Source organism: Suricata suricatta, chromosome 5, assembly GCF_006229205.1.
Source record: "Suricata suricatta isolate VVHF042 chromosome 5, meerkat_22Aug2017_6uvM2_HiC, whole genome shotgun sequence".
Lineage (NCBI taxonomy): Eukaryota > Metazoa > Chordata > Mammalia > Carnivora > Herpestidae > Suricata > Suricata suricatta.
This window is the reverse complement of record NC_043704.1, coordinates 86,715,792-86,742,532: the sequence shown is the minus strand read 5'-3', so window position 1 is coordinate 86,742,532 and position 26,741 is coordinate 86,715,792. Positions and strand designations below refer to the sequence as shown.

Below are 26,741 nucleotides of genomic sequence, written 5' to 3'. Positions count from 1 at the left end.
CCCTCGGCGCCGCCGCCGCCGCCGCCGCCGCCGCCCGCGGGGCTGGGACCCGATGCGGTTAGAGCCGCGGAGCCAGGAGGAGCCCCGAGCGTGAGTACAGCGCGGACTGGCCGGGAGCGGGCGCGGCTGGGGTGGGAACGGGGTGGGTGTGAGGGGCCTCTCCGGCGCGCCCTTCGTATTGGGCGGGGGCTACCCACGGGTCGTCTCCCAGCGTCGGCCCGCGGCGGAGTTCGCCAGCGGTCGCCGCTCTCTCTTCCCCGCCTGCCGCTGGCCTCACCCAGATGCAGAGGCGAGGGCTGGCGGCTGACTCCTTTCCACCCTGGCCGCCGCCTCGCTCCTCGTTTCCTTCCTCTCATTTTTGGGGATGGGGCGGCTGGAATCTGAGGAAGTGCACCCAAGGGCCGCCGCCCTGGCCACAGTAGCTCGGTCTCCCGCACCCTTGCACGCCCACCCGGCCCGCGGGTGGCTGGGCTGCCGCGAGCAGCGCGGCGTGAGGGATCCTGGCGGAGCCGCGAGCTGTTCCAGAGGGGCTGTCATGCCCCGGGACTGCGGCCCCGCCAGCCCGGCGACCCTGTGTTTGCCTCACGCTGAGTTTAAATCGCCCGGCTGGGGCAGGGAAGGAAAACCGCTCCCCCCCCCCGCCCCGACCCTGCAGTTCCCCTCCCACCCTTCCTTCCGAGGTTGTTTTTTTCCTTTTAACCGAGACAATCAAACGTATTGGATCTTTCATTCATAGACCTGAGACACTGTCTCGTGATTTGTGTCTTTACTAAGTGTATCATGCGATGCCTGCTTCATAGCTCCTAAGTGGTTCAGAAAGGTAGGGTACGCCCAGGATTGGGCCATGTAAACACCAGACGTTCAGCCAGTGTTTTGACCGCGGCTTGGAGGGTTTATTTTAGGATGCTAAAGGAATAGTGGTGATGGTGGCTTGTTCCCAGACTTGGGAATCGAAAGCTATTTCCTTAGATGTCAATAACTGGGGAACTGTTTACATAGTTATATGAACGATAAAGGGAGCGCGACAGGCGAGGGCTTTATAGAAAACAGCCTGCATATTCTTTAATGAATTAGAGTTGTGATTTTGTTTTTTGAGAAGCTTCCTCATCCCAGCGCCTTTGTGCACATTCGGGACAGGGGTTTGCGAGATGATGTTTTGAATCTAGTTTGTGAGGCCTGGGAGAACCCCCAGAAAACTTGGGTAGATAAACTCCTGGTAACTTAAGCCGGGTGATTTCCATGTCCACATTTGAACCACTGCAGGCAATATTGGTTGCATGTTTTCTTGCTTAGAAAATAGATTCCTTTGGGTATTACAAATTTGCTTGTGTGCTGGATTGTGTGATGTTAAGACCTGCGAAATATGTAAAATAACCATGTTGCTAATTTAATTTGTATAAATTAGAATACTTTATGTCTTTATTAAGGAGCCATCAGAGCAACTGCAGTGTAGGAATTTGTTAATATGTCTGTGTATTCAAGTTTTAAGATTTTTTAACTGAAGTAGTGAGTTCTGGTTGATAGCATAGATCTCTAGCGAAACATCACATGTTATGGAAAATTTTAATTATCAGATTAACTGTTCTGCAGTGTCATCAACCAAAATTATCTGAAGAGGGCCCAGTAGGGGGTGTGGTGTGTGTGTGTGTGTGTGTGTGTGTGTGTGTGTTGGTGTTTGTTTTGTTTTTTTAAGTTTTCTCATTATGTGCTTTGGGATAAAATTAAAATTTCATCCATAACTTTTTTCACAAATTTCTTGTGCGTTTTCCATCATTATAAAATGAGAGCTTTTCTATTAAAATCACAAAATAGGTGATTGAAAGAGATGATCGTGCATCGTAATAGTAATAGCTCCATGGGGCAAATAGCCAGACAGTAAATGAATATTAAGTTAGTGTTCTGTTGACTATGACTATAAAGTTTGAAAGACATTTCTGTCAGTTTTCCTTGAAGAATTCAAAATAAACCACATATGTAAATGCAGAATTGTTTTTATATATCAAAAGTTTTTAAATGTTAAGTAAATTGGAAATAACATGAAAGAGATACCACTCGATACAGTACTGTACTCAAACTGAAAGATTACTTCATGAAAGTGTATATTCTCATGGGCTGGATGTGTGTAAGAGGGAGGCTGGAAGAACAGGTGTGGCTCTGCCTGGCTCTGTGTATGGAACAGTCCTTCTTGAGTAGAGCTTCCTTCCTCTGAGGACAAGATCCTCTATCCCAAAGAAGTATTCCCTTTAAAAAAATTAAATTTATAAACAAAATACTTGTATTATAAGGTAGATCATAATAGTTTTCCTAAGACAGTTTACTTTGTGTGTGTATTTCATGATTAGAGCCCTTTAGTGAACAAAGGAGTTTCAAACATTTGTTGTTACCATTAAAGGGCATTTGCTCTGTTGATCTGTTGATTTGAAAAGAGTTAACTTAATCCCATTTGATCTCGTTAGCAACTAGAATAGCATTAAAAAGATCAGTTCTCTATTTTATTATTTTAATATCTATTTTATTATTTTAATAATAGGCGTTATTCTTTAATTGAATGAAATGTATTCCTTAAGCATCATACAAGATTTCATCTTTGGTGAAAATATTTATGATCTTTAAAATTATGCAGTTTTAGCAGCATAAAGCTTGGAATATTCTGGTTTCTATTTTATTATCACAGTTATTAAGCTGTTTTCTTAATTGTTGTCTTGAGTTACAGCAATCCTGTAGGGAGGCAGTATCACTATCTTTGAGAAATGACATTTTAATCTAAGGTCACACAGGTGTCAGGTGACAGATTCATTGACAAAACCACTGTTTTCTGATTCCTTTCACTATCATGCTACCTCTAACTTGCTTCTTCCTGCTTTCTAATAGATAAACCAAGGCCCAGAAAAGTTAATTTCTTAAGACCACCTTTTTTATGACTTCCAGTAATAAGTATAGATTTTTAATTCCCTATATAGCTTAAAAAGTGGTTTCCAATCCTGGCTACACGTTAGAATCTTCTAGTTATCCTTTTCAAACTACCAGTGCCAGTGCTTCATTCCCAGAGATTCTGATTTAATTGATTTGAAATGGAGCCTAGACATCTGTGGTGTATTTGTTTTAAAGTTCCCCAGGTAATTCTAATATACAAAATTATAAAGCCCTTGTTTCCAAAGACCTGTGTAATTTGGTCCTTGCTTGTCTCTCTAAGTTAATTTCTCCCCCCACAGCTTCCTTGACCTTTCCCAGCTCTCATGTGCAAATGCTCTTCCTGAAATATTTGCGCACTCCTTACCTCTGCCTTAGCTAGCTGATTCCTACTCTTCTTGCATACCACCTTCTAAAAGTCTAGTCTGAATTAGATATCCCTGCCTCCTGTTCCCATAGCATCTTGTATTCCTACTGTTTGACTCACTGCATTGACTCACTGCCTTACAATTGACAATTTATTTGTAGCCTCCATTAGGATATAAAACCTTTGTGAAGGATATGGAATCTTTCTGTTTTATATACTGTTGCATTCTTAACTGCCAAGCACAGTAGCCAGCAGATAATAGATATTTATTAACTGAATAAATAAATTGGTAATAGATTTTTTTTACAACATGTAATAATTTATAGACACCAAGTAAGTCTTTTTTATTTCTGCCAAATGCGTTTAATATCTTTGATCACCAAAAGCGTATATTTCTGAACTTGCCACACGTATCATTTCATTTGGAGACACTCGAGATGTTATAAATTATATCAAGGGTGACTCAACCCCAAACTGATAGAAACAAATATAAGGATCATTATTATGCACAGAACTGAAAGGAAATCAGGAAACTTGAATTCAAATCCATTTCACTACAAGCATTATGTGTCCTTGGGCAAGTCTCAATCTTTTTGGGCCTCTATTTCCTCATCTGTAACACAGAGAGATTGTTCTGGGTCCTCTAAACTGGGTACTCCGTGATCTGGCCTTAAAGTCTTATGAGAAACAAAAAACTAAAAATAATTGGCATTGGAATCTGAAGCTCGTTGGTTTAATACCTAACTTTTAGAGTTACTGGCAGGATTACTGTGGACAGATTTCCTAATCTGCGTAATAGGAGTAATTACTATTCAGTCAAGTTGTTGTTGTTGAATTAAATGAGATAATACAGATCCAAAAGAGTTTTTGTTCTATATTCAGGTACTTAGTAAATGTTCATTTCCTTTCCCCTTAGAAGGTGTTAGATCTCATGAGTAGACTTATCTGAGATATTAGAAAGACATAATTTTCCACTTTGCTAAATGCTAGCATTACAGATGTAACCAGGGACCAGAACAACTGGCTTTTAGTTTCATTTTCTTAGAAACCCATTCGACTGTCAAATATCCACGTGTTACACAGCTTGGGAAGTAATTGTGCTTAGAAATTTCAAATATGGCAGGATATCAAATGCTAAGCTATCAATATATCTGTAATATGAAGGAGAGAGTCTGGTGACCTAATACATCTCCACAAAGATAAGTGAAAATCAGACTTGATCACTCCAGAAGGGGACAGGTTAAAACTGAGGGTAATTTATAAAAGAAGACACAGAAAATTTGGGGAAATCTCTGTTCACCAAAGCTTAAAACTCAGGGATCATTATATGGTAATTTCTAGGAGGTATAGGAAATATACCTCTGCTCAGGGCTAATTCCAGAAGAGAAGATTGTACTTGAGATGAGAGTGGCAATTTCAGATATCAACAGACTGAAATTGGTATTTGGGAGCCCTGTCTTTTATATAGTTATTTTAAGCTTTATTTGGTAATAGAGAGCAACCTTACACATAATGTAATAATATCTCTTTGCTGAAGTTTTTTGATACCAATCTTATTTTTATATAAATCGAATTGGCATGCCTGAGTTTTCCCATAAGTTTATGTTTAAAGTGAGTTTTATTACCAATCATTTTGGGGGAAAATGCTGTAATAAAAATTGAAAACTATGGGGAGAAGAAACTGAAGTGTTAGGGCATAAGAAAGAAATATGAAGCAACACGTAATGAATGAAGTCTGAGGATTCAACTTGAAGATTTGAGATTTCCATCATTCAAAAAGGTAATTAGACATTAGATATACCAGTAATGTTGTATAGCTATGAATCTTATTTACATTTAAGTCTTTTTTCTGTGAACTGATTGATAGATCCTGGTTAAGGAATGTTTAGGTGTTCCTTCTCCCTCTCTCCAAATACATAGTTTGGGGGGTTTAAAGTTAAAATGTTCCAATAAAGAATTGTAAATTTGTAACAAATGTGGTACCTTAGAGCTTTTTCAAGTTTAATATTTATTAAGATGAAGGTTTTCTTAGGGTGGATTACAGAGCTCTGATCTAGAGGGCTAATGGACTAAATTCCAGCCACAAACTGCTACTTTGTGTATGGGGGAGAGGAAGCAGATTATATCAAATTGTTGCCTCTTTTTCTGCATTGAGATGATAGGAACTCTAGTATGTTGCTTGTTAAGTAGCTCAGGTAATTCATGAGATAATTTAAATGATCTCTAAAATTACATAAAATTAGTAAGGAAGAAGGTAGACATACTAATCATTATTTTCAGTTTATATCTGATACAAGAATAACACGTTTCATATTTAGCCCAACAATTAAATACTCATCTTTTCCTGTAGTATTTTAGTAGTTACCTTGATAATTTATCTAAATTGCTAAACTTTTAATAAACTTTAGCATATAATTGCAATTTTTATGAAGGAGTCTTTGTATCAAAGCCAGCATTGCCATTTGAAATAAAGGTAGGGTTTAAAAAAAAAATAGTAAGAATTCTTATAGATGATACCTATCTGATACACTTCAAATTTTAAATATTTGTGTTTAAAAAAAAGTCAGTGTTTTGATTTGAAAAAAGCTGCACTAGGATAGAATCATCCTACTCTGATCAAAATTCTCTTGCCAAATTCAATACTAATTTAGGAGTTAGTAAGACTCAGTGGAGAGATGCATTTTACAAAGTGCCTATATAGAGGGGCACCTGGGCAGCTCAGTTAAGCGTCAGACTTCAGCTCAGGTCCTGATCTCGTGGTTCATGAGTTCCGGCCCCGTGTCAGGCTGTGTGCTGACAGCTTAGAGCCTGGAAACTGCTTCAGATTCTTTGTCTCCCTTTCTACCTCTGGCCTGCTCACACTTTGTCTCTCTCTCAAAAATAAACAAGCTTTTACCAAAAAAAAAAAAAAAAAAAAAAAAAAAAAAAAAAAAAAAAAAAAAAAAAAGCACTACAGAAATTTAAAACAGTATGATAAAGATATTTTTAATCATCAATCTTTTGACAGGAAGAAACCATGTTCGTTCTTGTTATCTTCAGCAACTAGCATACTCCCTAGATATAACTGCCCAATAAACATTGATATTTTCACAGTAGAATCATAATTGAGAATAATTTTCTTAGTAGCTATATACTTTATCTAAAACTAGGTTAATTGCTCTCTGCCAGTCTTGTTGATCATTTATTGAGTATAGATTTGAAATATATCAGAAACACTTTTAAGTTGCTAAGTAGTTGCAGATTTCTGTTACTATTTGGAGACACTTTTAACAAAGATTGATAGGTTAAAGAGAGATCGTGTGCTAGGGTGAAAAGAATATTAGATCAGGAATCTAAAATCTGGATTCTGTATTGAACTGTTAACTAGCTGTTTGGTTTTCTATCTTGACCTTTCAGCAATTGTTTATTTTATCTACAAAATGTCTAATGTTCTTTGTTACTCCAAAATTCTGGGAGATTCCTAGTATTTTAAAGTCTACTTCTGATTTCAGGGAAGAGTAAGTCAGCCACTCCCTAGAAGGAGGATAGTCTAGTCAGTTTGTTGTATTTTCAGAAGCTAAAATCTTTTTGTCTGCCTGCTTATAAATTTGCACATATTTGAAGGCCCTTGTGTAAAATTCTGTGGCATAGACAAGCTGCCATCATAAAAGAATGAGCTGGAAAGATTTTTTTTTTTTCCCTTTCTAAAACCATCAGTAATGTTGGAGAATCAAGCTTACTGTAGGAGCAGCCGTTTTGGTTACTGGCTTTGAGAGCAGTTAAATGACTGATAGACATTGAGGGTAGGTCATCTATTGCACACCAGGTGACAGGGTTTGAAGGCCAGCAAACCTGTCACAGCACCCTTAATACCACTGGTCACCATCCTTACTTGTTAAAGACTTCTGGGAAAGTATATTCCCCAGTTTCCTTTAGTGACCCATCCCACTAGATAGTTTTCAGAAAATGTGTTCTAATTTTAGGAATATAATTCCAGAGGCACACTAAGCCTTTTTTCTAGATATATCCTTTTTGTGTACATATAAGGAAAGGTGACAAAAAATCATTGTCCTTGATTGGAAAGCATTGGTATTTATGCCACTGATAACATTGTTTCTATAAATGTTCAAATTACTCACCTTCAGTATTTGAATATTTTATAGCCAACAAACTGTTCAAATTATGAGATATTATTTGGAGTTATTTTGAGTAGATACTCACTTTTCAATAAGCTAAGCACATTTCTATGGCTTATTTTTCTTTGAGAGATTGTACTTTTTCAAGTACTTTTCTGAAGGACTTATTGCAGGTCTAGACCTGAAAGTACTATTGTTGCATTTTGAAACAATTGACTGTAGCTTAAAAGTGAGTGGTGTGTGTGTGTGTGTGTGTGTGTGTGTTTTCCTTAGGAGCCTGAGGAGGTTAACTTCTTGGCAAATGCAAAAAACCTTGAAGGTTTTTGCTAGCTAAGCTACTATTCTGTGAATATAGATTTATAGAATATGTCATCAAATATAAATAGCATGTCATCATTAATGGAAAAATTGTGGGGGAAAAGATTGAAATTAGGACTACCAAAGTCCAATCTGAAATCAAACCACACATGACAGGAAAGAAAAAACTGTGTTTCATACTGTCTTTTTTTTTTTTTACTTATAAATATTAATAGTAACATCATTTTAAAGTTATTTTCCATACGAAGATTTCCTTAAAATCTAATAGCTATTATTAGTTACACTGGAGATCCCAAAAGGCAGCTTCTTAAAGTATTTACGAAAGCTATTTATATTCTTTTTCTCTATATAGCAGTTGTACAAATTGAACAGGACTTTTTCAAAGCAGCTTCTGTACTTGATATTTTTAATGGTAGCAACACTCAAAGAAGTTTGGAATATCAGTAACTTTTTTAATTTTTTTGCATGCTTTTATTTATTTTTGAGAGGCAGAGAGACAGTGTGAGTAGGGGCGGGTCAGAGAGAGGGAGACACAGAATCTGAAGTAGGCTCCAGGCTCTGAGCTAGTGGTCAGCACAGAGTCTGACATGGGGCTCGAACCCATGAACCGTGAGATCATGACCTGAGCCAAAGCTGGACACTCAACCGACTGAGCCACCCAGGCGCCCCTGGAATATCAGTAATTTTATAGTGCGGAGACTGGTTATTCGTTTTCTTTTCACTAGAAATGGCCAACTTTCAAGTTTCTTAATTATATTACGGGATTCCCGATTTCCTCAAAATAACTTGGAATACTTTGACTAATTCTGTACAATAAAAGGTAGTAATTTTTACAGCCATGTAATGTTCATGGACACTATTATTGTATGGCTAAATGTATCTACTAATGTACCACTACTAAAAGACAGCTAAATGTATCATGCTGTGGTCTTTTTTGTTGAGTATAAATATCAGGCATATAAATTGGTACATTTATCCCACAAATAATTTTTTTCCCAATCAAAATGAGGGTAAGTAATTTGACAATAGGAGAGAATATTTGAAGGCAGGCCATTCTTAGAATATTCACAAAATATGGTCACTTTACTTAGGCTTCTTTAATTTCCTTTTCTTTCTCTAAAACATACATCAGAATGGTCAAGAGCATGTGCTCTGGAGCCAGACTATTGGGATTAGTAGTTTTCTAGCTTACGGCATGTTATTTACCCTGTCTGGGTTAAATATTCTCTGGGTTAATACACATTTCCTCTTTTGTAAAAGAGGGATCATAACATTGTTGTAAGGATTCAATGACTAATTCATTAAAGCTTTTTCAACAGTGCCTAGTTTGTGGTAAACACTCCATAAATATTTGTAAGATCCTTGGGAGCACAAACTGTGTCCTGTTCAATTTATTTGGGGGCTTTAACATTATGTAGTGAATTGAATTTTGTCCATTCTGAGGATTTACTAATGGATTCTTATCCGGTCTCTGGAGAGTGAACAATAAAGTTGCCTTCTAACAAGCTTCTTGATTACTGCTTGCTTTTTCTTCTATTACAACTTAAAATTTCATTCTAGCTCTAGGAATATGAATTCTGTTTCATACCTACTCTTAAGAGAAGTTAGCATATGGAGATTTAGTTTGATAGGAATGAGGGATTGAGGGACAGAAGATACTAAAATGTGGGTGTACATATTTCACATCTAGTCTGATCTTCCCATGGAGTACTTTTTCCCTTTTCAATCCCTGGAATTTCAAAATCCCTGGCGGGTAACTTAATAGCACTGTGCCATGGAAGCAGCACTTGTTTCATGCTACCCTGCATGTCCTTTCCTTGCCCTCCCTCAGGCACTAAAGACTAGTTGTGTCCTATTGTCACACAGTCCCTATGTTATAAGGCTTTTATAGAATTCTCATGTCATGTTTGGAAGCTGCTTCTATTTCACTTACCCATTATACTTGTTACGAAATCTTTATTAAATACGGTTATTACTCTTTTTTTTATGTCATTTTATTTGTTACCTGGTTTATACTCATTGGACATTGTATAAACCATATAAGTCATTTATGTGAAAATAAGGAAAACAACCATGTGTTTTGATTTTAACATGAGTTCGGTCTCTAATTCTTTGTCTTTAATTACTAAGTTACCTACCTGGCATCATTGATACAAGTTTTTGTGGCATCATCTTGTCAGCACCTTACGTGAATAAGTATATTAATTCATATTTAAGTTTTTGGTAAAGATAACATGTTTATGTTTTCTCACTTCTTATTTTTGGAATTTAGACTGCTCTTGATGTCACACACCATAACTTATTCTTTTCAAGGTGATGATCCTACTGTCTATCTCTCATTCACCAGGTTGATTGATAGTAAACAATAAAGTCTATGTACTTCTAAAAAGTACATGTATTGTTATAATCAATTTATGTGGAGATTGCTTTACAAAGGATCTATAATTTTGGCACAGCTGTTCAAAGTTTTTCATTGTTACTTTTAAAGAATTATTAAGCATACTTCCAAACATTTTTATATGTGTAAAACTATATAGAACTTCGTCTCTTCTACGGGGTGGTATGCACAGTGAAAAAAAAAAATATGACTGCCCTAGTATTGACCAAGTGTTCATTGCCATACTGTGTCATTATGATTAACCTAGGAATTAAAGTTAAGAATTAACTACTTATTTTGCTAAAGGAAACACAACCATACTACACAGAATTTATGAAAACTCTGAGTAGGTTTCTGTTAACACATTTACCTAGAGAAATGGGAAAAGTAAAAGATAGGACAAATGTAAATAAGGGAACAGATCCATGTTACTCTCACCTCCTTATGGAATATTCATTCCCTTTGTACAAACACCCACTGTTTGAACTGTGCGAGGAGGTAGAACTTCCCCTAGAGTCGTGGAAAGAGAAGCGTGGACCCTGGGCTGTCATGTGCCAGTCTCTCTCGCTGGCCTGGAGATAAGGGCTAAGAGGAGATGGTCTCTCCCACATTGGGGGAGGATACAAGGTCCATGCACTGAAGTGGGACAGCTTATAATTCTGCATCAGAACCAGAGTATCTAACCTGCCTGCCAACCACGTGACACTGAACAAGCCACTTAGATTTTACGAGCCTGAAAAGTTGTCCCTAGATGACTAGTGACTGAAAGAGATGTTTCCAGGGTGCTGTATTCCAGAAAAGAGCCTGCGCAAACTTTACAAATATGCAACTCAAATAGCAGCTATGAATAAAATAGAAATAAAAATAATTCAGTATGTTGAATCTTTTATGAATAGCAAATATCTAAGATGCAAAGATGGATAAACATGAAAATTTTTAATATGTAGGTCAATAAATCTGATAAGAAAAATAAACACATCAGTAAACATGGAAAAGAAAAAAATTCCCTTTTGTCCCTTTAAAAGCCAGAAATAAAGAGAAATTTCTGTAACAAAACATACCAAACTAAAAGCTAAAATAAAAATTGATAGTGAAACACTTGAGAAGCAATCACTATTAAACACTCAGAAACATGTTATCGCTACATTATTATATATGATATTCTTCTAGATATGCTGACCAATATAATAAGAAATGAATTAGAGTGAAGAGTTGTAAATACTAGGGGGGGAAAAGCTGCACGATCCCATTTTTGGTATGGTATGATTGCATTCCTGGGAAAACCAAGAGTCACCTAAGAAGTTATTGGAACCTACTAATAGGAAGGTAGAGTAACTAGATTTAAGACAAATACTTTAAATTCAGTAGTTCTCCTTTATAATAGCAGTAATTATTTAGAAAATACAGTAGAAAAGGTCACATAACAAGAACAGAAAATAGAAAATTATGTTACTAAGAAATGTGTGAGCCCCTGTGGAGAAACCTGGAACTTACTGGGTCACGGGCAGGACGGGGCCGGGGGTGCAGGGAGAAGAACATCATGATGTGCCTGAATGGGAAGTCCCAACGGTTACAAATATCCGTTTTTCTCAAGTTAACTCAGAGGTTTCGGTTGAGCATAATTCTGACTTTTTTAATGTGTTTGAGAAATTAACAAGATAATTCTTAGTTTTGTCCAAGAGACTAAAGAGGTAAAAGTGCGATAACTTAGGTGAAAAACCAACAACAGAAACAGAGCTGATAACCCTGTGGCCCTATCAGCTATCAAGCACACTATAAAACTATAATAAATAAAAGAATAGGGTGCTGGTATAGCATGGTTAGTAAAGTTGATGAGAGAGAATTGAGATCCCAGAAACAGATACTCTAAGAATAATAAAAATCATTGGAAATCAGTAGAAAAAGGGACATTCAGTGAATATTTTTCAGAGGGCTAAATAGTATTCAAAACAAATTTGAATATGTCATCTTATATACCAAAATAAACTCAGGTAAATTGAAAAGCTAGATGAAAAAGAGTAAATATTCTTATGCTAGTTTCATTTAAGAAAGATATTTTATGTGGGGGTTCCTGGGTGGCTCAGTTGGTTAAGTATCTGACTTTGTGTAGGGTCATGATCTCCTGGTCATAAGCCTCATGTCGAGCTCTCTGCCGTCATTGCAGAGCCTGCTTCAGATCCTCTCTCTCTCTCTCTCTCTCTCTCTCTCTCTCTCTCTCTCTCTCTCTCTCTCTCACCCTCCCCCTCCTCTTCCCCACCTCAAAAAAAAAAGCAAGATATTTACGTGGATGAGGAAATACCAAACTTTAAAGAAGTAGAAGGACTCATGAAGGGAAAATTTATTACATTTGACTCAGAACATTGACATTTATTTTGTTCTTTTCTCCCACCTCCCTCCCCCTAGTATAAATGAACAAATTAAAGATGTGTAAACCAGGATTAGAAATTTGCAAATATGTAGCAGACAGGTGTTTATTTATTTATTTGGATCAGATCATTTTATTGGGGCTCCAGGGAAGGGTTGAACGGCTGGCAGGCCAATGAAATCCAACATTGTTGGCCCGGCCAGGATCCCTCCAACTTAACAGTTGCAGAAAGCCAAGTGTTTATCTTTAAATTTTAAGGTGTTGCTACAAATGCTTTCAAAAGCACCAAGTTCAATGTACATGAATGAGCAAAGAACTTGAGAAAACAGGTTCATTTACTGAAGTGAAAATAAAAGCAAATGGGAAAATATTTCTCCCTGACAGATAATCGAAGAAGTGAAACTTCTAAGTTGCAGTGATACATTTTTACTTCTTGAGTTACCAGGAAGTTTTTCTAATGGTTTTGTTGCTGGTGAAGATGCCATGAAATGTGCTTGTTCATATATTTCTTTTGGCAGAGTCTAAACTGATTGAACCCTTCTGGAAAAAAGCAGGTCAGCAATTTGTGTGCCTTTAAAATTAACATACCTTTTGATCCCATAATTTCATTTGCAATATTATATATAATAATGGAAGTTTTAAAACAGCTTAAGTATTCAGTAAGTAACCTGTTATATCTTCCATAGAAGTAGGTGGTCATAAATCACTATTGTTTATGAGAAATTTACAGTAATTTGAGGAAATGTTTTTGAAGTGAAAAAAGCAAGATAAAAGTCATAATACTATATGAGCACAACTATATGAACCAAAGAAATAAACTAAAAATTATTCATAGAAAAAAAAGCCTGTGAGTACATAAAAAATGGTATAATGGTTGTCTCAGATGCATTTTTCACTGTTTTCTTTCCTCATTCACCTGTACATCATTGCATTTTAAGTAGGTACAGAGCACAGTTTCCGATCTTAATAGACACTTCAGCCAGTTTTTAAGTGAATGAATTTCTATAATAAGCATGAGTTACTTTTACATTGAGAGAAATATGAATATAATCCACATCTAAGTAAGAAAAGGAGAAGTGTGGGAAGTGCTCTAGAAAGGCCTGTAATTAATATCTTACACTTAGATTTCTACTTCTCAAAATGTTTTCAGAATTCTATTTTATACGATCCTTTTCCATTAATAACATCATTACTTGCTAAGCTAAGAATTTCTGTTAACCTTGACTCTGTCCTCTCTGGCCCACCAAAATTCAATTAATCATCAAATCTTGGGTATTTATTTCTTAGAAGTATCTTTTGATTTCATTTTCATCTTTTCTCCTAGTCACTGCCTTATTTTAGTTCTTTCCTGTATCACTGAAGTACCCCAACAAGTCTCTCCACTTTTCTTTTACTTTCCACACTGATTACAAAATTATCAGATATGTAAATAACTAGCAGAATTTCATCAATGTGCTGTAATAAATAGATTCTGTGGAAGAGAACAGGGGAGAGATTGACACTGCTTCTACACAGTTGCCAAAATATCACTCATCCTAAAATACAAAATTGTTCTACTTAAAGCTTAGTAGTTCCTTGTGGCCTACATTGCCATGTCTCAAGCTTTGGGTGTATAAGAATCACCCTGGGAACTTGTTACAGTGTAAATTATCCCCCCTCCCAAAATATAAATTACCCAGACTCTTGAAAATCTGATTCAGTACCTCTCTGGTCCTGGGAACATGCATTTTTAACAAGGCTTCCTATTCTGGTCCTATACGTGTTATCCCAGGACAGAATTTCGAAGAACAATGACCTTGGAATAAAGTGCAATCTCATTAATTTACTATAATTCTCACAATTCGGCACCAGCCCACTTTTCTATGTATAGTTCCTGTACTTTCCCACTGAACACCTTGCAGTCTGGCCACGGTGAGCTGCCTCAGACTCACATAGGCCTTTCTGTACTCCAGTGCTCATCACGCTGATGCTGTTTCTGCTGCTCAGAGGCCCTTTCGCTATGGCTGCTCCTACCCTGACCTGGCACGCTACCTTGAGCTTCTGTGTAAACTGTGTGAAGTATTCCTGGACTCACCCTCCTAGACAGAGTTAGTCTCTCCCTCCTCGGTTTCCTTGAGCCTCTGTTTATTACAGTGCATATACACTGTACTAAGTTTCCTTACTTGTTTACTTACCTGTCTTCCTCAATAGATTATTAGGCTTTTGAAGCCAGGGATGTCGTTTTATTTATCTTTTACCTCTAGCATAAGCCTGGCCCATAATAATTGCTAAAATAAATGTATGTCATGTAATTAACAACCCCATAAAGATGGGGGAGGAGTGATTAGTTCCATTTTTCAGTGAGGTGTTAAGTATTTGCTTAGTTACTCATCTTGTGAGTAGACTTGAGATTCACACGCCCAAGATAACCTGGCTTCTCTTCTGGTCTGGTCCTTACAGAAAAGGTAGACTGTCACAGTAAAATTACACAAAAACACATCCCCTTTTTAAGCATCCCCCTCCACTCACATATCAGTTGATCATGTTTGGGGCAGAAGATGTTTCAAAAGGGGGGCCTGGGTGGATCAGTTGGTTACGCGTCAGACTTTGGCTTATGTCATGATCTCCTGGTTCGTGAGTTTGAGCCCTGTGTTGGGCTTTGTGTTGACAGTTCAGAGCCTAGGACCTGCTTTGGATTCTGTTTCCCTCCCTCTGTACCCCTCATGCATGTGCTCACATGCTCTCTACCTCTCTCTGTCTCACCCTCTATCTCCCTCTCTCTGAAAAATAAAAATAAACAAAAAAAAGTCATTTCAATAAACTTTTTCATCATACTCCCTCTTTATAAAATAAAACCTGTCCCTCCAAAGCAAGAACTGGTTACTGGATATTAAGCTATTTGTTTCACATCCAACCTGTATTCTCTACTTTGTGGTGTTTATATGTATCCCTTGCAGAAACCATATTATATACCTGATAGGGTTTCCAAAAATGGTGGCTTCATTAAATTCAGCTGACATTCATGTAGGTAACATTATTTTCTGCAACAACTGAGACAAAAAGCTATTTATATATGTATAAATATTTAAGTAGGTTTCTATCATATATTTTTTTAAGTTTGTTTATTTATTTTGGGAGGGGAGAAGGGAAGGCAACAGAGAGAGAGAGAATCCCAGGCAGGCTCTGTACTGTCAGCGCAGAGCCTGACGCTGGGTTCAGACCTACAAACCACAAGATCATGATCCGAGCCGAAACTGAAAGTCAGACTAACTGAGCCACCCAGACACCCCTCCATCATATTTTTTTTTAAGCTCCATTTTCATAGTTTAAATGTGTTTAGCCTTGCTATATAGACTTCAGTCTTAAGGTGTTGATGGAAATCAACCACCAGCTGCAAAGTTCAGATCCAGTGTGCCATAGGATACATGTAGCTATGGCTTGAACTAAATGTTAGCAATGAAATATTTAGTAGCAACTGTTCTTTTAAAAGAAACATTTTAGATAATTAGAGTCATCTTGTAATATCCTTATACCCAGCTGTCAGCCTTTTACTTTTTCTGCCAATATTTCTGGAACTGAAATCAAGAAAATGGAAATTAGGGTACCATACTTTGACATATACTACACACTTGAAAAACTGTCCTAAAGATTTCCAAATAGAGTTCCTCAGTTTCTCAAAAATAAGCAAATATCTATAGGAACCCTCCCCAATATTAAGCTGAAATATATGCATTGGTAAATAATAGGAGCAGTAGAGAATTTGAAAAACTGCCCCTATAAATAGCCACTGGACTTGAGGATTATTAAAGTAAATTTGAGCATTTTATTTTCATTTTGAAATTTTGTTTCTTAATTTTGTTACCATGTTTAATCAGCATCTCACTATCCTCCCATTCTCCCCTTCTTTAGCTTTTGTTATCTTTGTACTTTTAATGTACTCAGATCTCCATTTTTTAAAATTTTATTTATTTATTTTGAGAGAGAGGAGAGCAGGGTAGGAGGAGAAAGAGAAAGAGAGCCAAGCAGGCTCCATGCCGTCAGTGCAGAGCCTGATGTGGGGCTCAAACCCACGAACCGTGAGATCATGACCTGAACCAAAATCGGAAGTCAGAAGCTTAAGTGACTGAGCCACCAGATGCTCCCATCAGACGTCCATTTTCTATCATCTGAACTTTCAGTAATAGCCCTCATTCCCCACTGGGTTAGACAGTGATACTGTTACTCCATTTTTCCTTTTTTCCTTTCAAGTCATTTCCTACCCTTTCACCACTTACTATACAAATTTTACATCATCAAGTAATGGTAACATTTACATTCTATTCTGTAACCATACTTAACCCTGCTTATGTTTTGAGTTATAGGTAGACTTTCATAGTTGAAATTAATATTATTTACGTTAATATGATTATATAAAAATATTTCATCCCACAACTAAGAACACTAGGGTCTGATTTCTTTATGTGCTCGACACCGTGAGCTGCACAAAGAGTATTTTTAGCATTCCAGTCACATGGCTCCTCTTCTCATGCACTGTACACATTTCTCAAAGTTGTGCTGTTTCGCTTCATATTTTGAGCATAATTTTATTGTATATTTTGAGTTTTTTCCCCGAAAGTTCCCAGTTGCCTTTTTTCTATTATAAAAACAGTAATGGTCATGTACATTCTTTATATACATGTCTTTAATACTAATAACTCCTCAATGCTTTTATATGTTGGTTAGAGCTAGCTGTATTCTTTTTCGTAATAATTTTTCCTTGGGCCATAAGATTTCATCTTCTAACCTGAGCTTATTTCTTCCTACAATTGGTAAAACTTTACAATAGGATTGCTTTTTCTTATTGTTTATGTTGTTTGGCCACTGGGTGAGTTCCACCATTTCCAGTATAGAATATCTTCTTTCTTGACTTCCTTCTTTGGTTGGCTGGAATAATAAATCAGGTCCCTCAAAACTGATTCATGGAAGGAGACTTCATGGAAATACTTTTATTTTTTCTTTATACATGATAATTTGCTGAGCATAGAATTCTTGGTCAGTTATTTTCCAACAGATTTTAATTACTACATAGTTTTCCACTTGTTATTATTTTTTATTTTAATTCCAGTGCAGTTAACATCCAGTATTATATTAGTTTCAGATGTATAATATTCACTAATGTTGTCAAGAATGTTTGTTGCCAGTCAGGTAATTTTCCTTTACATACTTCCTATTACCTATTTTTCCCTCTGTAAAAGCTTTTAGGCTCTTATCTTTGTCTCTTATCATCTAGTATGGAAGGTTTTTAAATATTTATTCTGTTCAGTTGTCTCTTTTAATCTAAACATGTAAATCTCTCCATCCCAGATGTTTTTTATTTATTTACTTTTCTTTCTCCATTTTTCTCTTATTTCTTCTGGAATAATAAGTATTTGGTTGTTGGACCTCTTTGATTCATCTTATGTCTGTTTACCCCTTATTTTTAATAAATTTATTTTTGCTCTATGTTTCAGCAGGGTTTTTTCTAATTTTGAAAATTCAGTAGGTGAGATAGATCATTTAATTTGCATTTTATTATGAGTAAAGATGAATAATTAACATATATTTTGGCTACTTGCTTTTCTTTTTCTATGAACTCTCAGTTCATATCCTTCTGTCCATTTTTTGTTAGGTTGTTCTTAGCTAATTATTTTTACTAGTTTCTCTTTTATCTTTGCCTATGGTGTTTTTCCCTACCTACAGGAATTTTTGTTTCTTGTGTAATTGGATTTATCAATCTTTTTATGGCATCTCAATTTCACTTAGGAAAGACTTACATGAAAAAGGATCATCTCATACATTCTTACAGGTTTTTTATGGTTTTGTATTTACATTGTGATTGTTATTCTAAATAGAATTTATCTTAAAGTAAGATGTAAATTGGGAACCCACTCCCTTTTTTTCAACTGTCCAGCCAGTTATTCCAAATGTTTTTTTCTCTATTGATTTGAAATGACATCCTTATTATATAATACATTCTGTGTATTGTAAATTTTCTGTTCTGTTGATGTGAACATCTTAACCATGTAATTATTATGATTTTATTATATATTTTTATATATGTAGTTTGCTAGGACTAGACTCTTTTCTTTCCTTTTTCCCTCCCCTAATTTCTCCTGGGTTTTCTGCTCTTCTTTTTTTAACACTAGAATAAGATAGTAAATTCTGTACACACAAATCATACTAGTATTAATTGAGATCATGTTAAACGTATAAATTATTTAAGGGAGAATTGACATCATTATGAATTTGAGTCTTCCTCTCTAAGAACATGATATGTTTCTCCATTCTTTTGTTTTACTCAGGAACATTTTAAAGTTTTCTTTATCTTAAAGCAGTAACAATTAAACTTTTCCCTCCCTCCAAGTGGCTACCAGGATCATCTAGTAAATAATCTATCCTATTACCTCACTTAGAGGCTCTGGTTTTTTTCCCATAACAAATTGCAGCAACTACTTGTGTACATTTCTGTACTCAGTTCTTTTCTCTGGATCTGCATCAGCCAATACTACATACATATGCTATTTTTATAACAAGCTTTAATGCCTACTAGGCTAGTGTCCCCTCATTCTCCTTCTTTTAAACACTCAGTATATTAAAAGCTATCATAAAACTTCTTAGACTGTTTTAAAGGCTCTCTTAGACACACACACGCACACACACAGAAAATGACAGCCTCACTTCAGGTGTTATCTTAAGTAACGTATTAGTTAATGGATTGAATAGTTTGTGAAGACATACACATGCATACTGCACGATCCAATGGTATTTGTTCTAGAAATACAATGGGTCATTTTAACGTTAGGAAATCTGTAACATGCATATTAACATACATTTTCTTAATCACACATAAACACATAACCTTAGTAAAATATGAATAGAAATATATTCCTTGACATACTAAATAGTAAATGTCCCAAACCAGAAGCTTAAATCAGGCTTAATAATGAAAGATTCACACTCCATTCATGTTATGAATAACACAAAGAACAACCAATAACTTCTCTCATTTGTGTTGGCATACAACACTAATACAGTTAGACAAAGGCAAGAAAATAAGCATAACAAAGGAAGAGACAAATTATTATTTGTAAATTCTGCTTTCCATTTTGTATATCCATTTCTCTATCCTAACTTCCCATTCATATCCTGCCCTCCAAGTGTAGCCAGTGTTAATAGCATGCGATTAATTCTAGGGGAAAAAATAGAAGAGGATAAAGGACTATAATCCATATTTTTTATTTTATTAGTGTAGAATTATAATCAACATTTTCTTTTAAAAAGTATATTCTGAATCTATCATTATATTTCCCTTTTAAATTTGTATTTTTTATCATTAAAATAATTGCATCTTCTAGTAATCACAGCATGATGAGGTTGGGTGATTCTCCATGGGAAACAGGGCACAAGAATGCTAGAGTAACTATAATAATATCAGTGAAGATATATTTTAAAACAAAGAGTGATACTAGAGACAGAGAGGTACATTTTATAACTATAGGGAATGAATACAGCAGGAAAGTATAAAAATTCTAAGTACATATGAGTATAACAGAGGTACAAAATACGTAGAAGCAAAAACCAACAAAACTGAAAGGAGAAATATACAGTTCAACATTTAATGTTGGAGATTTTGGTACACTTCTCAATAGTTGATAGGATAAGTAGGCAGAAAAACAGGATAAAGAAGACTTGAGTAAGGCAAGTTGACCTAATTGACATCTACAATAAATTACACCCAACACATTCAAAGTGGATTTAAAACATTCATCAGAATGAGCCATCATCTACTTACCCACACACATAAAATGTATTAGTAAACATAAAAAAATTGAAATTGTGCGGTGTGTTCTGCAACCACAAGGAATTAAATCAAAAACTCAATACAAAAAAAATCAGTACAGAAAGAAATAAGGAAAAATCCCAAAATATGTAGAAATTAAATATTTCTAACTAAACCATGGGTGAAAGAAGAATTCACAGGGGAAATTAGAAAATATTTTTACTAAATGAAAATAAAAATACAACGTATGAAAATAATGTATGTAGCAAAAGCAGTGCTAAGAAAGAAATTTGTAGCTTTAAAGACCAACTAGAAAAGAAGAAAGGTCTAAAATCAATGATCTAAGTTGCTGCTTTAAGAAGCTAAAAAAGAAAGAGTAAATTAAACCCAAAGTAAGTAAAAGAAAGGAAATAATAAAGATCAGCGTACAAATCAAGGAAATTGAAAATAGAAAATCAATGAAATGAAAAGCTGGCTCTTTAAAAAGCTCAATAAAATTGATAAACCTTTAACTAGAATGATCAAGAAAAACGGAGATGCAAAGTAACAATATTGTTTCTATATTATAAATACTTAAAAATATAATAAAGGAACATTATGAACAACTTTGCACTAACCAGTTTGACAACTCAGATGAGGTAGATAAGTTCCTTGCAAAATACAAATGACCAAAATGGACTCAAGGAGAATGTAAATAGACTTATATAAAGAAATTCAATTAGTAATTTAAAACTTCCAACAACAAAAATCCAGACCCTGAAGACATAGCTGGTAATTCTGGCAAACATGAAGGAATTAAAAGTACCAGTCCTACTAAGATTTTCAAAAAATACAGGAGTAGAAAATGTCACAACTCATTTTATGAGGCCAATATTACTCAGTTACCACAGCCAAATGAAGACATTGTGAGAAAAAGAAAACCAGTAGCCAAAATATTCTTCATGAACATAAGACACAAAAATCCTTAACAAAATATTAGCATGTTAAATCTAGTAATATATAAAAAGGATAATACATCAAAGCCATGTGTGATTTATCCTAGTAATGCAAGGCTGGTTTAACTTCCAAACACCAATTCAATGTAATATACCATGCTACCAAGACAAAGCTGAAAAAAATGTATGATCATCCCAGTCAGTGCAGAAAAGGTGTTGACAAAATTTAGTACAGACTCATAATAAAACCTCTCAGCAAAGAGAAATTGAAGGCAGCCTCCTTAATCTGATAAAGGATGTTTTAGAAAAAACCACGAACATATTTGATGGTGAATGATTTTGTGCATTTCCACTTAAGATCAAGACCAAGTCAAGGATGTTTGCTCTCACCACTTTTATTCAACATTATACTGGAGATCATGGCTAGTGCATTAAGACAAGAAAAAGAAATGGCATGCAGAATAAAAAGGATGAAGTAAAATTATTATTCACAGATGGCATGTGTATAGAAAGTTCTAAGAAATTTGCAAAAAAAAGACGAATACGTGGGTTTAGCAAGGCAATAGAAGATAATAACCAAGAACTAGTTGTATTTCTATATACTAGCAATGAATGATTCGAAAATGATACTAAAAAAACAAAAAACCACAGTAATATTATATAATTAGAAATGAATTAAACAAAAGATATGCAAAACCTGTACACTGAAAACTATAAAGTATTGCCAACAGAAATTAAAGAAGACCTAAATTAATTGAGAGATAACCATGTTTTTGAATCGGAAGACTAAATATTGTTAGGGAGGCAGTTCTCACAAAATTGAGCTATAGAGTCAGTGCAGTCCCAATCAAAATCTTGTCAGTCTTTTTCATAGTTATATGAAACTCCAGAATAAGAAAAAGCACACAATAATAGAAACCAAATTATTAGTTACCTAGGACCTGGGGTAAGAATGGAGATTGAGAATTGACTACAAAGGGAGAAAACTTTTAGGGGTAGATGACTGTTTTCAACTTGATTGTGGTGACGATTTTTACAACTGTTACAAATTTACCAAGACCTATAGAACCAAACTTTAAATTATCTCAGATAAACAAAAATACAATTATGTGATTTTAAATTACTATTAAAGATTAATTTAAAAGTTTACTACTCCTCCTTTCTCCCATCCTCTCCCCTGAACTTATGTAATTCTTCAGAAAAACCACTTTCAACTATTTCAGCTCCTCATATTTACCACTTACAATAATGGAATATAGTGCTATTTCTTGGTCCACCAATATTTGACATCCATTAATTTCTTCTTATAACATCTTATTACCTCTTCTAATGCCTTACTTTGCCTTATCTCACATCCTAATATATTATTACCGGTTAAATATACATTTAGTGTTTTTATTATGACCATATGTAAATATTATTCAGTAATGAAACAAATAGCGCACGCATGTTGTTATATCTTTTCTGGTACAATATTTTTGTTTTTGTTGGTTTAATTAATTACCTCACTTGAAATTTTGTTTAGTTACCATTGCATCTGATTTTCTTCCCATACATTTCAAACCATCTTTCTAATACCTTTTACCTGTAAGATGATTAGTTTTGTTATTTTCTGAAGGTACCCTTCCTAGAGACTTCAGTTTCTCTGATGTAATGTTGACTGCTCCCTAGGTCTGTTTCACAGCTGTTGTCATAAGTCTTCTCTTTGCTCTCATCCTGGAAATTCCCTACACCTGCTTCCTGTGTTGGAGCCTTCATTTCCTGTACCCCATATCTTCGTGGTTTGTTCCCTCATTTACAGGAGCATATCCTTTAGTGGCTTCCTGAAAATAGATAACTGAGAGGTAAATTTTTTGAGATTTTGCATACCTGAATATGTCATTTTCTACTCCTACAATTATGTGATATTTTAGATGAGTGTAGAATCCTAAATTGAAAATCATTTTTACTCAGAATTTTTACAGTGTTCCATCTTCTAGTTTCCAGTTGTGCTGTTTAGTGGTCCAGTGCCATTCTGTTTCATGATCTTTTTTTTCCCTCTTTGGACATGTTTATTCTCTTCTCTTAAAGCCTAGTATTCTGAAACTTTAAGGCATTGCATTTTTCATTTATTGTACTGTGCACTAAATAGGTCCTTGCTTCCTGCAGACTTAACATCCTTCAGTTGTTGGAAATTTTCTTGCCTTAATTTTTTGATATTTTCTCACTTCTGTTTTCATCGGTCTTTCTGAAATTCCCACAAATCAGGTATTAAACTTCCTGGATTTCTTTTTCTAATTTTTTTACCTTTCCCTTCTATTATTCATCTCTTTCTCTTTTTTCTGCCTTCTGGAAAATTGCCTTGACTTTAACTTCAAGTTTTCAGTGAACTTTTTTTCAGCTTTTATTGTCAAATTATTCTTCCTTGTTGGTTGCTTATCTGGTTAATGATATAATATTTTCTCTGAGAATATTTCAGTTAGTTTTCTTGACATTTTTTTCTGTTCCATCATTGTTTCTCAGCACTCCTGTGATGTTTTGGTCTGTCTTTAGTATTGGAGACTTGTCGGAAATGCATAAAAATTTTTTAACTGTCATTCATATTTAAAAGGCTTTAAAAACTGGTGGAAAATGGAGTTTGAGGGCAGAGTTCGTGTCTATTGGTAGACCATGCTCTAGGAAATCCCTAAATGTCATGATCTTTGTCTAGGTTAGCCAGTTTGAGATCCTTTTCTGGAGAAAATCTACCGCCTCCTGTGAAGAGCTGCTTGTGCTCTTGAGCCATGCTAGAGGAGCTTCAAGTCTTTCCCGTAATCTTCGGGCTTTAGTCACAACCTTACCCTTATCTACTTCTACATCTACTTAAGTCCAGAGTCCCTTGAGTTTAATTTTTCCGGAAACTATACCTTCTGATTTCTGAAGTTTGGGGAGTCGTTGTCTACACTAAGTGGACTTACTTGGAATTCTAATTGTTCCGGGTACCTTCTAGTCCCAAACCTTTCTGAGGTTCTTTGAGAAACGTCTTGCTTCTTAGCTATAGGCACTTAAATTTAATGTTCCTCATCTCAATTATCATTCTTTTCTTTCTTTTTTTACCCTGTCTATATGTTATGGTTTAGGGTAACAGCTTTCTGGCTTCATCAAAGAAGGTGTTTTTCTTACTCTCTCTATTTAGGAGTGATTGGAGGCACAGATGTCTTTATACAGATATTTTAAAATCAGAAATCTGATTTTTTTTTTAATGTTTTATTTTTGAGAGAGAGGGAGACACAGAACTGGAAGCAGGCTCAAGGCTCCACACTATCACCACAGAGCATGATGAGGGGCTCCAACTCACAAACTGAAATCATGACCTGAGCCAAAGTCAGAGGCATACCAGCTGAGCCACCGAGGCGCCCCTGTTTCTTCCCTTTTTATAAACACACAGCTCTTCCTCAACCTCCTTATGTATTTTGATGTTCAAGTACATACAGATCTACATCATTCATCTTAATAGCTGTGTAGAATTTAATAAAATGCACTACTATAATTTACATAATTATTCCTCTATTAATATGAGGTTGTTTCCAGTTTTTGCTTTCATGAACATTGCCTCTTTGAATATTCTTTAACCTACTTTTTAGTAAATTTGTACAAATGTATCCATATAATAACTTCCTACTGGGGATTGCCTAGTCTACGAATATTTACATTTTAAGTTTTGAGTCATATTGGGGTGCCTGAGTGGCACCAACCCCAGTTGGTTACGCATCCAAGCCTTGATTTCAACTCAGGTCATGATCTCACGGTTTGTGAATTCAAGCCCCATGTCTGGCTCTGCACTGGCACAGAGCCTGCTTAGGATACTCTCTCCCTCTCCCCCTCCCCCTGCCCTCTCCCCTGCTTGCATTCTCTCTCTCTCAAAATAAATAAATTTTTAATCATATTGTCAGAATTGTCTTCTAGAAAGATTACATTTCCACCAGCTTTCTAAGAGTGCCATTTTTGCAGTCATGGGTTTCATCAAGCTTAATTTTTTTTCATTCTGATAAGTAAAAATTGGGAATGTATCATTGTTTTTATTTGCATTTAGAATTATTGTCTTAAGCTTATATCATTTAAATTTCCTTTTCTGTAAACTGTATTTGTAATGTTTTCACATTCAGTTTTTTCTTACTGACTTGTCCAAATTATTTGTAAGTTATCCCCCCCAAAATTAGCCTTTTGTCCTATGTATTGAACATATATCTTTACCAGTTTGCCAGTGGTCTTTGAATTTGGTTTGTGGTACTTTTGCCAGACCAAAATCTTTTACTTTGATTTAGTTATATATATCCACTTTTTTCTTGTATGTCTTCTTGGTATTACAGGATTAATATGTAAGTAAACCATAGTTTTCCTTTATATGAACAGTAACCAATTATGTAATGGAAGAGAAGAACACATTTACAAAATTAACAAAAAGATCACTTATCTAGAAATAAACTTAAGTAAGCCATAGCAGAACTTACGTGAAGAAATCTTTTAAGACTCTACTCTAAGAAGGCAAAGATTTCTTGGACAAGACACAAGAAGCACTAATCATAAAAGAAAATAAGATGAATTAGACTTTATCAAAATTTAAAAAATTTTGCTCATCAAAAGATAACATTAAAATAAATAGATATGCCACAGAATGGGAAAAAATACCAGTTTTTCAAGTGACAAAAGAACTTATACTAGGATATATAAAGAACCTTCAAAATCAACATTGTTAAAAACCAACTACCAAATATAAAAATGCATAAAGACTCAGACATTTCATAGAAGATAAACAAATGGCCAGGCCAGTAAGCACATGAAAACATTTCAACATCATTACTCATCAGTAAACAAATTAAAACACTATGGTTTTAATTTGTAGAGATACCACTGTGTACCTGCTAGAATAGCTTAAATAGAAAAACTGATACCACTAACTAATTATGAGGATATAAGGCAACTGGAACTCTCACTTATTTGCTGGCAGTAATTCAGAATGGTCAGTCACTTTGGAGAATTGGTAGGCAGTTTCTTACAAAGTCAGATATAATGTTTACCTTATGTACTGAGAGGTCACCAAGACCACCCCTACGTTTGATGGTTTGCTCAGAGGACTCACTCATAGGTCTTGGTGTGTAATTATATGTATGACCAAAGGATACAAACCACAGTCAGCAAAAGGAAAAGGTACATAGGGAAAAATCCAGGGGAGATTACATAAACCATGATTTACAACATAAACCATATTGTTTTCATAAACAGTTTAGGCACAGTGAGCCAATTTTATCAGTTAGGAGGTAGGAATTCTCTCAAACTCCTTGATCCAACCAAGGGCCCACTGTGCAAGCAGGCCTTCTTGAGGACAAGGAGTCAGTCTGCATACCATGCAACCCAGTATTTTACTGCTAAGTATTTACCAAAAGAAATAAAAGTATATGTCTACTAAAACAACAACAAAAAAAACTAATGGCCAAAACTGGAAATGGCTCATATATTCAACAACTGGAGAATGGATAAATGAGTTGAAATATATTTTGGACTCCTACTTGGCAATTAAAAAGAATTACTGATACATTAACAACATGCATAAATCTCAAA

The 26,741-nt window shown here is 35.4% G+C and overlaps 1 protein-coding gene across 2 annotated transcripts in view; it reads left to right on the top strand.

Annotated features, from left to right (window-relative positions):
- Positions 1-7: 7 nt before the first annotated feature.
- Positions 8-26,741, top strand: part of PIK3CA (phosphatidylinositol-4,5-bisphosphate 3-kinase catalytic subunit alpha) — a 71,626-nt gene continuing 44,892 nt past the window's right edge. The window contains exon 1 of one of the 2 annotated variants that reach the window (XM_029939844.1): positions 8-90. The gene's annotated coding sequence lies outside the window, so the exon portion shown is untranslated. Of the gene's footprint in view, positions 91-3,729; positions 5,058-26,741 lie in introns of those variants that run through there. The other variant, XM_029939845.1, reaches the window with a different exon arrangement.